The following is a 14,359-nucleotide window of genomic DNA, read 5'->3' on the forward strand; positions in this document are numbered from 1 at the left end:
CATAAAACATTCCTATAAGTTTTGACAATCATGAAATAGGCCAGATACAAATCATACTGTAGGTGTGCCAGGAAACCCCAGAGCTGTCTCCTAAGAGTCCTGGGAATCCAGAGAAAGACAGAGTTGCTTCTTTGACCCATCACAAAATGATTAATTTGGCACAGTCCAGTTAGTTAATACCAAGCGTCTCCTCTATGCTAGACCTTTAGGGAATGAAATTCTGTGGCTCTTCTTGTGGAGGAGTTTATCACCTCCCTTAGGAAAGAAGAATGATGCACTTCTAGAAATAATTAAGGCATCAGGCTGGACAGGTCCTCTGGGCATGGCCTTTTAGCTGCCCTGTTACCACTGTGGGACCAGCTGCCTTAGGAGAGAAATGATTACATGTCCTACAAAATGGTGAATCTGCATGGTAACAACCTGATTCTTGGACTCAAGGAGGAGTCTGATGCCTAGTAGGCAGGGCATTTTGGTTGAGAGATGAGGCCACAGCAGCTGGTATCCCTTCTGGCAGGCCTCAGAACTAGGGTTAGAAATAGTAGCGCCAGACTTACCCACTGGTCAGGTGTTTTCCAGCCAGGAAAGTAGACACAGAAAAGTCCCAGGGGAAAATGGGTACACTGAGCTGATTTCCTTGCCTTGGTGAAGAATTGTCTGAAAAGGAAAACAGCAAGTCTAAGTCACGGTAGGTTAGGAACAGGGTAAGGGGCTGGCAGGGAGAATTACCGTATTGTTGGATCAGAAGAGGTTGCCCATTTTCTGAGAGAAAGAGGTAGGTATTTCTTATGGGAAGTGAAGTCCCCCAGTTTTCTACATGGCTATGAGAAAAATTGCTTTAATTATGTTAATTACAACAACAGAGGACTTCACTTCTCAGGAGAGCTTTTCATCTTCAAAAGGGCTCCAGGATGTAGCATTAACAGTTGACATGAAAGTCTCTGAAGTTTGAGAACTGAAATCTGAGGGGCCCTGGCTGTGTGGGCTGGGGCCCCCGGGGGTGGCCTGGAAAGTCAATGCCCAAGAATTTACTCTTGCTTCACGGAGGTGGGGTAGGATGGGGGAGCAGGTCAAGGCAGGGATATTTGCCCAGAAACTGGCCCTCACTGAAGTTAGAGAGACAAAGGAAAGAGTGCCAGCCTCATTCTGGTTCCTATAAGCCCTGGTCCCATATATTGGGGTTGCCAGAGAAAATACAGGACAGCCAGTTAAATGTCAATGTCAGATAAACAATGAATACACTAATACCCTAAAAAAGTATCCTTTGTTTATCTGACATTCAAATTTGACTGGCTGTCCTGTATTTTTATTTGCTAAATCTGGTAACTCTATCCTGTATCCGCCCTCTCCAAATATACCCACAGTACCCACAGAAGTACTACTCCCAACCCCACCTATTCCTACTAGAGAGGTCGGCAAGTTGGGGCATGTTCCCAGGGGCAGTGGGAACCAGGGCTCTCAGACCTGCCCAGGCCTAGCCTCTTTCCCACCCTAACGTGGGAATGTGAGAAACTTCTCAGTTCAGTGCTCTAGCTGCAGGAACTCAAGGGCCAGACAACTGGGCAGACATTCCGGCTTCTATACTCCTTTGACTGCTTTGGAATTTGGGGATGAAGCAGCCTCAGAAATGGAATATCTAATACATCCCAACCCTGCCCTTTCATTTTTCCTTCTCTGCATCCTTGTCTCCACCCCACCACCCTATAGTTTAAGGGAGAAACCCATGGCCACTCCCAACCCCCATCTCCCTGAATTGCTGGATTGGAAATTCCTCTGTGAGAAAAACCAGAGACAAATGGTCACTGAGCTGAGATTAGCTTCCAGCCCAGGCAGTGGAATCCAGGCTGCCAGGACGGGTCTGGGCCTGAACTAGAGATGCCACTGGTTTCCCGGGCTGGGTGGGGAAGGGAAGACAAGCTGCTACTTGCACAGCACAGTAACTGGGTGGTTGTAATGCCTGCGCTGAACCAGAGAGAAACTCTCAGGGCTTCCAGACACTGACACACTGAGTGAGGTTCCCAGGCCCCTAAAACTCCAGATCCAGCCCCTGGGTTCAGTCAGGGTCAAGGACGGAGCATGTTTCCCACTCCTAGGACAGGCAGATGGTCACACGCATATACAGCATGGGGATATTGCTTCAGGCCCGTGGGCAAGATTGACATTCCAAAGCTCCCATCGCAGAGTTCCCCTTCATGATCTAATGGAGAGAGCACGGAGTCCGATCAGTCAGGGCCAACTTCCTACTCACCATTTATCAGCTGTGCGACCTTGGGGAAGACTCTTAAATATTAAAGTAAAAAAAAAAAAAAATCCCTAAGGTACTTAAAAATAAAATCATTTAAGGAAAATGGAAGTGTTCAAGATGAACCTGGCAGGCTGGCCAGCAATGCTGCACGGGGGGTTCCTATACAGGTGGGGACGGGACACTTGGCCATGATGGCTCCTTCAAAGTGCAAGATTTTAGGATTCTGGAAAGATTCCAAAAAGCTAATATTGATAGATTACTCTTAGACTTGTATTGGGAAACAACAACAAAAGAACTTTCTCTGTGGATTGTAACAGTTGGTAACACATGCCAGTGTTTCCTTCTCTTTGCCTTTCTTAATAAAATAAAAGTGTATGAATATGTGAGTAAAGTTGGATACACTCAGCTCATGGGCATCATTCAAATCATCACCTGCCAGTTATGGAAGTATGTTGAATATTGAAGGTACTTAATATATGTTTACTGACCAATGACCCAATGGTTTGTCTAGAGGAAGGGAGGAAGAAAGGGAGGAAGAAAAGGAAGGAGGGAAGAGAGAGAGGAAGGGAGAGCGGGAGGAAGGAAGGGTGGGAGGGAGAGGGGAGGAGGGAGGATTGATTTTATTTCAACCAAGTAGATCTTAGGAGAAATCCTGACTCTTATTTTAGAAGCCTCCAACACTGGTATTGTATTTCCTCATATCCCCCTTCCCTGGCTTTACTGTTTCTCCACCTCTCTCCTTTTCTATTTATGTGGTGTTCATGCCAAGCTCTGCTAATACTGTTTTGTAAATAGTGAATTAGAGAAGAGAGAGCTTTGAAGCTACCTGGCTACCCAAGGGATTTAGCCGGCCAGGCATCTGGCCAGCATAGGCCTGGTGGGTCCTTCCTGGACTGCAAAAGGCCTGGGAGAAACTGCTACTGACAGCCCCTCAGCGTTATACAGATGTCACTGTGCTGGGGAGGAACAGGTGGAGCGTGGGCCACCCTGTCTCTGGTTCCTAGCCTGGAACAAAATAACAGGAGAAAAAATGTCCCAGATAGTGGGATCAGAAGTTTCCCAGGGAATTTGAAACCAGGTAGAGTCACACACAAGATATTGGTAACATGTGGAGACAGTCTTAGGATAGCGGATGATGTAAGAATTTTTTTTTCTTTTTTTTCTTTTTTTTGAAATAAATTCAAAGTTATATGAACAGTTGCAAAAACAGTACTAGCCCCATACACAGAATTCCATCATACCCTGACCCCCCTCCCCCGATAGCTCAATCCACCAACTTTAACATGCTGTCACATTGCTATTTCTTTCCCTCCCTATCTATCATCCATCATCTATTGCTCTGTCTTCTGAACATATGAGAGTTAGCTGCACACAGGTGTTGTAAGAATTTGATGATGAGCTGTTTCCACTCTTATTCCATCTCTCTTGCAAGACTTTCTGTCTATTCTGAAGACCAGAGACTTAGACTTGAACCTGAGCTTGGTCACTTCCTGTGTGACCTCAGGTAAGCATTACCCTCCCTCTATGAGCCTCAGTTTCTTCAAGTGTAAAATAGGAACAATATTAATTAACCCATATGTATGCATTTAGCAAATATGCTTGGAACACCTACTGTGTAATAGACCCTGTGTTAAGCACTGAGAACATGGGGGCAAACAAGACAGATAAAGCCCCTGCCCTCCTGGAACTTATACTGCAGGCAGAGCTCCAAACAGGCAGCCTTTGTGGGGTGTTCTATAAGGCTCATGTAATAAGAAACATCTTTTAAATTAGTCAACAACATATTAAAAAATTGGCAGATTTTACATGAAAATCTCTATTCCTTCTTAGCAACCATCAGCCAGAGTTTACTGGCTGCTCGCCTTAAAAATAAAGCATACTATCCAGGTAGCTACAATACTTACCATTCCCAGACATTCTTAGCTTGCTCAACCTTAAAAAATCCATATCTATCTATCTATCTATCTATCTGTCCATCCATCCATCCATCCATCCATCCATCTATCCCTCCGCTCACCTATCATTTATCTATCTGTATTTTTTTTAATTTAAAACTTTTCAGTGCTCCCCCATTGCAAATAGGAGAAAGTTCAGGTCTTTTATATAGCATTCAAGGTCTTCCACAACTGTTCCCTACTCAGTTCATCCCCCATAAGCATTATGCTCCAGCATTTCACAGTTTTCCTAACTATCCCATATAGTAACTTTGAACAATTACAATGCTATCCTCTTTTTGAGGAATTATTTTGCTTCCATTTTTCTATCTAGAAAACTAATATTGACTTTCAAATCATCTTATACACCCCCTCCTCCTTTGTGGTGTCTTCCTGTGATGAAATGCTGAGGGTCACCTGGTCTGGAGACTCTCAGATGGTCCACAGGGCCATCACTTTTTCTACACTTTATGGTTGCGTTGAGGAGCCTTCCAGCTGGTGACAGTTTGTAAAAAGCCTTAGCTTTCCCTATAAATGGGGACAAAAACATGAACATGAGGTGCCATAATGTTTCTGTAAATGAAATTAGATAAAGCATGAAAAGTGCCTGGAACAGAGTTATTTGCATGCAATAATCAGTAGCTATTATTTCAGTTGTTATTATTGTTAATATTCTGAGTGGAGGCAACTTCATCAAGGATGGTAGGTCAGCAGGTACAAAGGGTATTCAGACAAGGGTAAAGGAGTGATTGGATCAGAGCTCATGGAAGGCTGTAGGATTGATTGGAGTGGGACTGAAAGCTGGGATGGGGTGGTCACAAAAGTAATGGGGAAGACATGGGTGAAAATTTAAATGGAGGGCTTCAGTAGAATAGAATGAGACAATAGGAGGCAGTAAGTTTGATGAAGGCAGGGATTTTGTCTGGCATATAGTAGGTGCTTAATAAATATTTACTGAATGATGCTTGTGTCTTATGTGGGATGGACCCAGGGCTCTGGTCCAGGTGTGTCTTAGAGAAGACTTGAACCCCTTTTGTTCCTGACTCTGGGGTTCTTCCGGCCAGAGATTATATTAGATCGACACTGAACTCCTATATTTGGATGCTAACCTCTCCTTCCTCCCTTGATTAGGCTAAAATTCCATGGCATCTGGTCATTTTCTAGTTCTCAGCTTAGCTTGGTCAAAGCTGGGGTTCAGGCTTTAAGGACTAAGGTGGGATTCAGGCCGTAGGAGTCTAGGAGCTACAAATAACCTTTTGAATGCTTTATACTTAGTTTTAGTCTATGTGGAGAAATTAGTATGGAAGTGAGTCATCTCTAGGAGTTTTCTTGTGTCCAGAGTCACTGAAGAGAGTGGAAATCCCTGCAGACACCATCTTTACCTTATCTTTAGATCCACGGGGTTATTGGGTAGGAGGCTGTGGCTGGGAAAATGGACAACATTAAGAGAAAGTTCCCACTGTGGAGGGCTGGAGGGGGTGAGCTGCTTCTTGGTCAAAGGACCTCTCACTGATACCCTCCCTTCTCTGCCCTTTAGTCAGCCACATCCCCTCAAGGGAATTACTCGCTGGTCTCTGAGATGCATGCTTCGGCTTGGCTCCTAATCCATTCGACAAAAATGAGACTCTTCATATCCTTCCTGCCCCAAGAATAAATATATGGTAATTCATTTCTGAATTCTTCAGGTTTTTATTAAGCAATTACCAGATGCCCAGAACAGTGCCAGACACTTGGCTAAAGAGTGGGTGCCTCAGAGGAGAGAACTAACATTTGCTGAGTCCCAGTATTGTTTTATTTATTTAATTCGACCCTCTTGTCGATCCTGTGAAATAGGCCTTATTCTCATTTATGAGATGAGTAAACTGAGGCTCAGATAGCTTAACTAGGAAATGGTAGAAGGGAAATTCAAAAAAATTTGGATTCATTCCAAAGCACAGTACTACCTCCAGAATTGAATCATATAACTAAGTGTTGTTAGATCTGCCTGTAGAATTTGTTCAGCTACTTCAGATGAGGAAGCTTAGGTTTAGACAGTAACAGTGACAAGCTCTGCTGTCTTTGAGTATCAGGGAAAGGTCTGACACCCAAGTCTCTGGACTTGCAAGACCTCTTTCTTCTTTCTTAAAAAAAAGAAAAGTAAAGATAATGATATTTTTGTTAAATGTTGTGTCTATCTGCTTTAAAAATATTAAATAGTACTGAAAGCTTTGCAACCTAAACATCAGCCCTTGTAACTTCCCTCCTTGTTTCCTATTTTTGTTGAAACAATATTTTGTCTTCTAATATTTTTGTTGAAATTTCTCATCCATTCTTATCTCCCACCCCACCTCCATTCTTTCTGTCCTCTCTTAAACTTGCGGGTTAATATAATATATTCTTTTCTTTTCCTTTTTTTTTTTTTTTTTTAATTCTTTCATTGTCCTTGTACTGAAGTGGTCTGGGGAGGGAGAAGAGATAAATGCATTTGGTCTATCAGTCATACTGAACACAAATCCTGTGTGTTCTTACCTTACTGTGATCCTGTGTCTCCAGATACCTCATTTTTTTTCTGAAATCAACAAACTGAGCCTAGCGCGGTGCTGGGGGCTCTGGGTTGCAAGGATTCCGATCCTGTCCTCCTGGACTTGACTGAGTTCTGGAGGGAAATGATTTACAGGGAGGAAACAGCCAGCAGATAATAGCAGCGATGAGCCCTCCCACTCATGTGGCACTCTACAGTATCAAAGAGCTCTCACTTCCATTTATCTCTCTCACAGCAGCATATAAGAACAGGTTAGGATGTTGGTGCTGACCCCAAAGCTAAAATCAGGACAGCATATTTGAAATCAGGACTGTGAGCCTTCACCTTCATGGTAGTCATAGTTTCTAGTTCTGCTCTTTTGTCTGCAGAGCCTGAGGAAGCTTCTTACTGCCAACGGGAGAAGGGAAATGCACACTCAGATCTGCGCTTAGGGGAGGAAGAATGGAGGGGCCCCAAGTTGGGATGTGTGTGTGCTCACTTCCAAGTGATTTACTGGGCCCTGCTTTCCTCTGCCTCTCCCCACATAGATCTAAGTTTGGAATAAAGGAATCTGCTTCTTTGAGAACACTTACCCAGGACTCAGCTTGGTTCAAGGATAAAAAGAAAGTCAGAAATAAGTAAGTGTGAACACTTTAGTGGGGAATTCTACTGGAGTCCCAAACCAAAGTCTGTTTCATTGCCTGGGTTGGAAAGAGAGATTCACTTATATATTTATTTCTGTTGTCAGCCTGCCGCAGCTTCCCACGAGGTCAATGATTCTGGGATTCTGGAATCTTCCACAAATGTGAGCATTTGCAGCCCTGATTTCAAATATGCTGCTCTGTTGGGACAGAACAGTGTTCTGATACATATATGTATTTCTTTATTTCTGCTGCCAGCTTCTGCAGGTTCCCACCATCTCAGTGATTCTAGGATTTGGAGTGGTCTGGGGAGCCTGACTGAGATTTTATGGAATGTGATCTGTGGAGGGCAGTGGGACATAGGGAAGGGGCATTAAGAGGGCAACAATCAACATGCATTACAGTTTAGGTTTGTCAGGCTCATCTGCAGCCCAGGTACCCTAAAACACGTGGAAAGAGCCTGAGATAAGCCAGGGCTGAGAAAGACAACGGGGGTAGACCTGATGGGCCCCAGAATGCCTGAGATCCTTTGAGAGATCACAGAATTGGATTGTTTAGCTTGATATCCCATCTCCTCTTCACCAACCCCACTGAAGTCCAGTTCAGCCTCAGAGATTATTTGCTATCAATGACAGTAACACTAAACTCTCCACTGTACTGGGCCTGAGGGAAAGTTCCCAGTTTCTGCACCCACTGGTCTGCCTAGAAGAGAGTGGGATTTGGGTCACATGGCTTTATTGTCACTTATTTGATACCAGAAGTTAAAATACCTCTAAGTGGTAAAAGAGACCCCTCCCTACTAAATAAGAGCTGTCTGGGAGTAGGAGAGGGGAATTCCCTGATTCCCTGTGGCCATGAATCAGGGCCCCCATGCTGAAATGTACACCCCACTCCTGAAACTCAGAGTCACAGGTGAGTCAGCAGTGCCCCACCTGAGCAGGGAGAGAAGACCAAATGAAGGAAGCTTCTCAGGCCCAAGCCACATTGGGGGACTCTGAGTTCTTTTGAGATTATAGGGGGCTTACAAGATGTTCTTATTCTCCAGAGCAAGTAGATAAGTTATGCCTTGAGCAGAGATGAATTCAGGATGGTCTATTGCCAGGTCTCATCACTTCAAGAGCCAGGAAGTTCCTTCTGATCTCTACCTTAATTCCTCCTGTTATATTCCCTTTGATTCTTCAGAAGAGTGACATGAGAATCAGGATTTCACTTTGGTCTTTGGGTGAATTTCTTTTCTTCTTTTTTCTTTAAAAAAAAAAATATATTTTTAACAACCAGTGCAGCGCCAATGGGAATAGACAGGCTGGGATGCTGAGCAGGGTCCTGTGCCAGGTGTTAACTAGTTGCTGGATAAATGGTAGAGAGTCTGGGTGTCCTGGGAAGGGTTGTGGGGACTGAAATAGTAGCTACTCACTATCTGATATAGAATACTTAACAATATGTTAACTGCTGGCAGGGCAACAGTTCTTAGTTCTCAGCAGCTCAACCTCAACCCTGCCTAGAACAGCATCTGGCACATAGTGAGCCATCAAAGATGAATGTTTAATGAAAGTTTGCAGCCTCAGCTCGTGCTGCTGAAACTCCTTAGTGCTTCCTTGCCCTCGTTCAGTGCCCCTCAAACTAACCCTTCTGGCTTACCAGGGGTTCCTTCATCTGGAATGCCTATTGCTTAGGACTTATCTCCAACCAGATCATCACAACGTATCTGTCTTCTGTCTTCACGCTTTCAGGAACATGCTTTCTGCTCCTGTTGGGGATAATTCTAAGGGGAAAAATTCCTGGGCTTGGGTTCTAGTCCTGACATGGGGGCTAATTTACTGTGTGATCTTGAATGAATTACTTAATCTCTCTGGGTTTCTGTTGCCATTTGTAAAAAGGGGACTTTGTGTTAGAGCTTACAAACTCAGATGCCTAAAGGGTTAGGCAATTAAAGTAAATGAGTGACACTAGTAGGGTGACTGTAGTGTGTGGGATCCCTCTAAGTGGGCAGCTGTTGCCAGGTAGAACTGCTGGCGCAGGGTATCCAGAACATTTGACTCTTCAAGAAATGTTGGAATCTGGAAGTTTATGTGAAGTCTTTTGGTGTTTAAAATACTGTTTGAGTTAAACAAGCATTTCTAAGTCAGTTTTCATCTAGAAAACCCTCCCAGCTTGAATTTCCTGATTCTAAAACATATATGTGTCCTAAAGAAGGTCATTAAGAAATAACCTTAGCTATAGAAATTTCAGCTAGTGTGTAAGTGGTTTCCTGTGTCTGGGCCCACACTTGTGTGACCTGGGGCTTTGGCTCCCATCAGTTGACACTCTCCCTGTGGGCTTCCTCACTTTCTTCACACACAGATATAGTTGACTGCTTAGTCTCAGGAGCCCAGCCCTGGGCCAGATGGAACATGCTGCTTGTTCAGTAAGCTCAGCAGCAGTAAAGAGCTGGCTGTGTTGATGAGATAGCCTTTCCCCTGCATGAAGGGAAGAGTGGATGCTGGCAGTGGTTGAGCCAGAGGCTGGCTGAGTCAAGCCTCTGGGCCTTGCTCCCTTTCCAGGCCTGAGCTGTATAAGACACATAGCTGGGTTGGTTGGGTGTAGGAATCAAGTCGGTCCTTACCAATCTGGGTCTGTCCAACCCACTCCTCCAACTGTCTCTCTCATTCATTACTTTAAACACCCAAACCCTCATGCCCTGCTCATGCCTCATCTCATTTATGACAGCTCTTTGCTTGAGGATGGAGGATCTGTCTTATTTACCTGTACACAACTCACTCTACATGGACTGGGGTGTTCACTGCCCTGGGGAAGGGGAGGGAACTCTCATCAAGCTCCGGTTAGGGGAAGTACAGGCCTCGAATTTCAGGCAATACAAGGGGTGCCATCTTACTCTGTACGGTACTATCTATCAAACTCTTTTATCCTTATGTCAATAATAATTGCAAGTTCTTATATAGGGCTAACTACTGTTCCAAGCACTTTATATGTGTTAATTATTTACTATCCACAACAACCTTATGAGGTGGGTTCTATTATTAACAACGTTCTGCAGATAAGGAAGCCCAGGCCCAGAGGGCTTAAGAACGTTCCCAAGTCTGTAGTAACTATTGGAGTTGTTGTTTTAAACCCCAAGAGTTGGTTCCAGAGGCCATGCTTCCAATCCTCACACCATAGTGATTGGAAAAGGCAGGAATCGTTATCCTCATTGAATAGATGAGACAAACAGAAGAAATTTACCCAAGGTCACCCGGGTAAGAAGCAGAGTAGGGCTTCCCCCAGACCGGACCGAGTGTCCGGAGACCCTGCCCCAAATCCCACTCTGCTTACATACTCAGGACCGCCGGTAGTAGGGCCAAGCCCGACTCTCAAAACCCTTATTTGTGCTTAACTGTCTTCATACCGCAGGGTAATTGTGGGGCGTGAAGCGGGGGAGGTACCCTCTCGACTTGGATCTGACCTCTCAGTGGCTTCTGGTTCCCACGACCACCAGTCACCATCCCCTAGGCGTGAAGGCTAGACTCACGGCTGGGACTTGATTATCCCGGGAGAGAAGACCGGGAGCGAGTAAGGTGGGGAAGGGGCCTGGCGGGGCGGGGCGGCCCAGGAGCGCAGAGGGTCAGAGTCCCCACAGCCCGCCAATCCCGGCCGCCAGGGGGCGGGGCCATGCTGGGAGGCGCGGCGGGCGGCGGAGGGGGCTGCGGCGTCCCGGGGCGGAGGCGCTGACGTGAGCTCGGCGCACCTGGGCCGGGCAGGTGAGGGCTGGTGCGGGACGGGGAGCGGAGCCCGCAGTCCCCACCAGCGCTGAGCCTGGCGCCACTTGCCCAAGTCGTCGAGGAACGCCGTGGCGACGGGTGATCCTAGCTGGAGACTTGGTTCGTAGGGACGTCCGCTTCGGGAAGCCTGATTGAGGAAAGGTGGGGACGCCAGCTTCTGGAGAGTAGCTTTGTGGGAGGAGGGTGATCACGCCCGCGGGTGGGGAAGGGTCCGCTCCACTGTTTGTAGGGGTGGGAGAGCTTGTTTGGGGACACCTGTTTGGGCTTGTTTGGGGACCCTCGCTGGGTCTGGGTGCCTCTCGCCCTGGTCCAGATAGCATTGGGGCTCTCCCGGCGCTGGGCACCTCCCGAGTCCCCACTTCTATCTACTCCCTTTCCTACCCCTCTGGGACCGGGTGCGCTGCTCTGCCCCTTGCCCTCACCCCCCTGCCGTAGAGTAGGGCTAAGGCGTTCCGCCCCCGCTCCCTCCTCCCCTTGGGTCTCATCAGTTTACTTGGCGGCGGGCCCCTGAGTCCTAGCGAGGGGAATTCCCAGGCCCGCCGGCCCTTGGACCTGGTGGGTGTTTTGGGAAGTTCGGGGTGGGGGCGGCCAGGATCTTTGGTCAGTTTGTTTTCCCTCCCTGAGTTTGTTTAGCACAGTTAGGCCCCTTGCCCTGGGTCTGGGAAACACCCATGGATTTCCAAGTGGCCAGGTTAGGTGCTGGGGAAGCTGGTGCTGGGGAGGGTGGCGCCGGGTGTGGTTCCTCTGGGGGTGAGGCCCTCTTCTGCCTGAAGGGGCTGCAGGGTGGGTCTGGAGAAATGGGGAAAGTCTCCCAGGTCTGACTAGAAAGGAAGCCTGAGGTGCCACTCTATGAAGAAACCTGCTTTGGGCTAAAGGGGTCACTCTTGCCCCAAACCTCTTCTCTTGGTGAGTGTCAAGACAGGGAATGGAGAGGGAGAAGAGGATTCAGTAGGGGTTGGCAAAGGCTGGTGCTGGCCTAGGAGAGTAGTTTAGGGTTAGATGTATGTATAAAGCATGACAGCAGCACCTAATACCCTGCAGCTACCTCACCACTCCCCAACTTTAATCCAGCAGGGAGGAAGAGTGTGAGAATTATGGCTAGAGGCCCAGAATTTACCTCTAAGAAGGGCTAAATGAAGGGAAGGCTGGGGAATTGGAGGGGTGGCATTTCAGTTTCCTTTGGAAGGAAGGGAAAAAAAGGGACCACAGCTAAGGCCTGTCTGTAAGAAATGGCAAGTGTGTTTTACTCTGAGCAAGTTCTTGACTTGGGATGGCAGTGGCTCTGGGAACTAATCTGGGTGGGGGCTGCGGAGGTGGTAGTGGTGGTGTTTAAAAAGGACCTGCTCCTTGGATTGGGGCTGGAGGTGAGGACAGTTGGTGCCCTGGAGAGGTTGAAAGTATCCTTCCCCTGTGCTTTCTCTGAGAGGAGCAGATGGGTAGGCATCTTTGTCCTTTGGCTGGTTAAATATCTGTTGGAGACACGCCTTGAATTTCACTGTGATGGCAGCGAGAGATACTGAATTCAGCTAGAGTAAGGTTGCTCTGTGGGCATTGAGATTTGATAGCAAAAGTGTTTTGAAAGTGAAATCTGATTTAGATGTTTGAGGGTGGATGTCAGGCAGTCTCCTCCCTAATCCCTTCCTTGATCTTCTCTGCTGTTGGGGTCTTTGTTGACTCCTCTTAGTGTGATGATCCAGTAGAAAAAGGCAGGGTGTAATGGCAGGGTTCAGTGCTCTGGTAGAAGGCTCTCTGACTTCAGAGCCGAGATAAAGCACTTAACTTTTCTGTGCCTCAGTTATCACAGCCATGAAATGGGGACAATAATGCCACTTCCAGGATTGTGAGGATGAAATCAGACACAATAAGCAAAAGTACATTTAAAAACTGTAAAGGCAGAGAGAATGGATTGTCTTTTTCATGGTCTCTGTCAGCTCAACACCATCATCTTTTAGATCTTCCAGTGGCCAAGAAATGTCTTATGTTCCTGTGATTAAAAATATACTGCTTGCAGGTTTTAAAAAAATACATAAATTGAAACATGCTCATTGTAGGAAAATGTAAATTGTATATAACAGTATATAGGAAACTATAAAAATCATCCATAATCCTATCACCGGGTAACCATTATGAGCATCTTGTTGCGCCGGTGTATTTCTTTCCCTTCTTTTTATTCCATATGTTTGTGCACACGTAACAAGTAAATGCCATGTTACAAAATGGAGATATTGCATGCAGTCAATGTATGCTATTTATTTTCCCCTTAACTTCATGTGGAAAACATTTCCCCAAAACCAATAAAAAATTTTCAGAAACACCATTGTTAGTAGCTGCATAGTATTGTAGCCTGTGGATGTGCCGTAAGATTGCTTCCAATTTTTTCCCTCTCTGCCTGTTTTCAGAGTCTTTGTTACTGGTGGTAAATCTTGGCTGACGTGGTGGGAAGGGTTGGCAGTGAGGTAGGTGGGGCATGGAGGAGGGCAGGCTGGGGCTTCTTCCCATGGTGCTGGGAGGTAGGGTTGCTCATGTGTAGTGCCTTCTTTGGAGAACACTGAGAACCCAGATTATAGATCTTAATCACTGATCTTTAAGGGTAGCTGCTTCTCCCTCCCCATCACTATGTGTAGTTCCTTGTCTTGGCTTGGTTGCCTTAATTGTTTTCTTGACAGGCTGCGAATCAACTAGGATAAGTCCTTTTCTTCAAAGTCTATGATCAGTTAAGAGGTAGATTTCATGTGTCTGACGGAAATGAGACTTGCCAGTACTGCAACAGAGAGATTCTCAAAAGCCCCTCACCAGGTTGACAGTTCACTGCACACTTCCCACTTCCCTATTCTCTTTGTCCTTCCCTTGCCCCATCTCCATTTCCCCAGTTGATCTCCAGTAGGGATAGGACTAGGGAGGAGAAGGTAGAACTCAACCTTAGACGAATATGCCTTCCCTCCTCCTTACAAGGTTTAAATGCCTTCCATGATTTGATGGATTGACCTGCCACCCTACAAAAAACCTAAATCAAAGCCAAACTAAATTAAAGGGAGTGGGGACTCTGGTACACTGCATGCCAACCTCACCTGCCCACTGTGATTTGTGCCCCCAGTGGGAAAGTTTCATTTGCAGGATCTGATAAGTGTGTCCAAAAGCTCAGGTGAGAGCAGGCGCTGCCTTGCTCTTAAAGTGCCAGAGGCTGAATTGGGTTTGGGTTTTTTCCATTTGTTGGTAATCTGGCTGGGATGACAAGGGTAGGGTTCACCCCCACAGCTCAACTCCTCTGAGTGGGAGCCTTCAAGCTG

The 14,359-nt window shown here is 46.3% G+C and overlaps 1 protein-coding gene across 4 annotated transcripts in view; it reads left to right on the plus strand.

Moving 5' to 3' along the window:
* IRF6 (interferon regulatory factor 6) overlaps positions 1 to 14,359 on the plus strand; it is a 46,003-nt gene that overhangs the window by 16,964 nt on the left and 14,680 nt on the right. Inside the window, exon 1 of one of the 4 annotated variants that reach the window (XM_037824681.1) lies at positions 11,024 to 11,213. The exons of 1 other annotated variant lie outside the window; for it this stretch is intronic. The gene's annotated coding sequence lies outside the window, so the exon portion shown is untranslated. Of the gene's footprint in view, positions 1 to 11,023; positions 11,214 to 11,746; positions 11,764 to 14,359 lie in introns of those variants that run through there. 2 more of the 4 variants (XM_037824693.1, XM_037824698.1) reach the window with 2 other exon arrangements.

This window comes from Choloepus didactylus, chromosome 2 (assembly GCF_015220235.1).
Source record: "Choloepus didactylus isolate mChoDid1 chromosome 2, mChoDid1.pri, whole genome shotgun sequence".
NCBI classification, from domain to species: domain Eukaryota; kingdom Metazoa; phylum Chordata; class Mammalia; order Pilosa; family Megalonychidae; genus Choloepus; species Choloepus didactylus.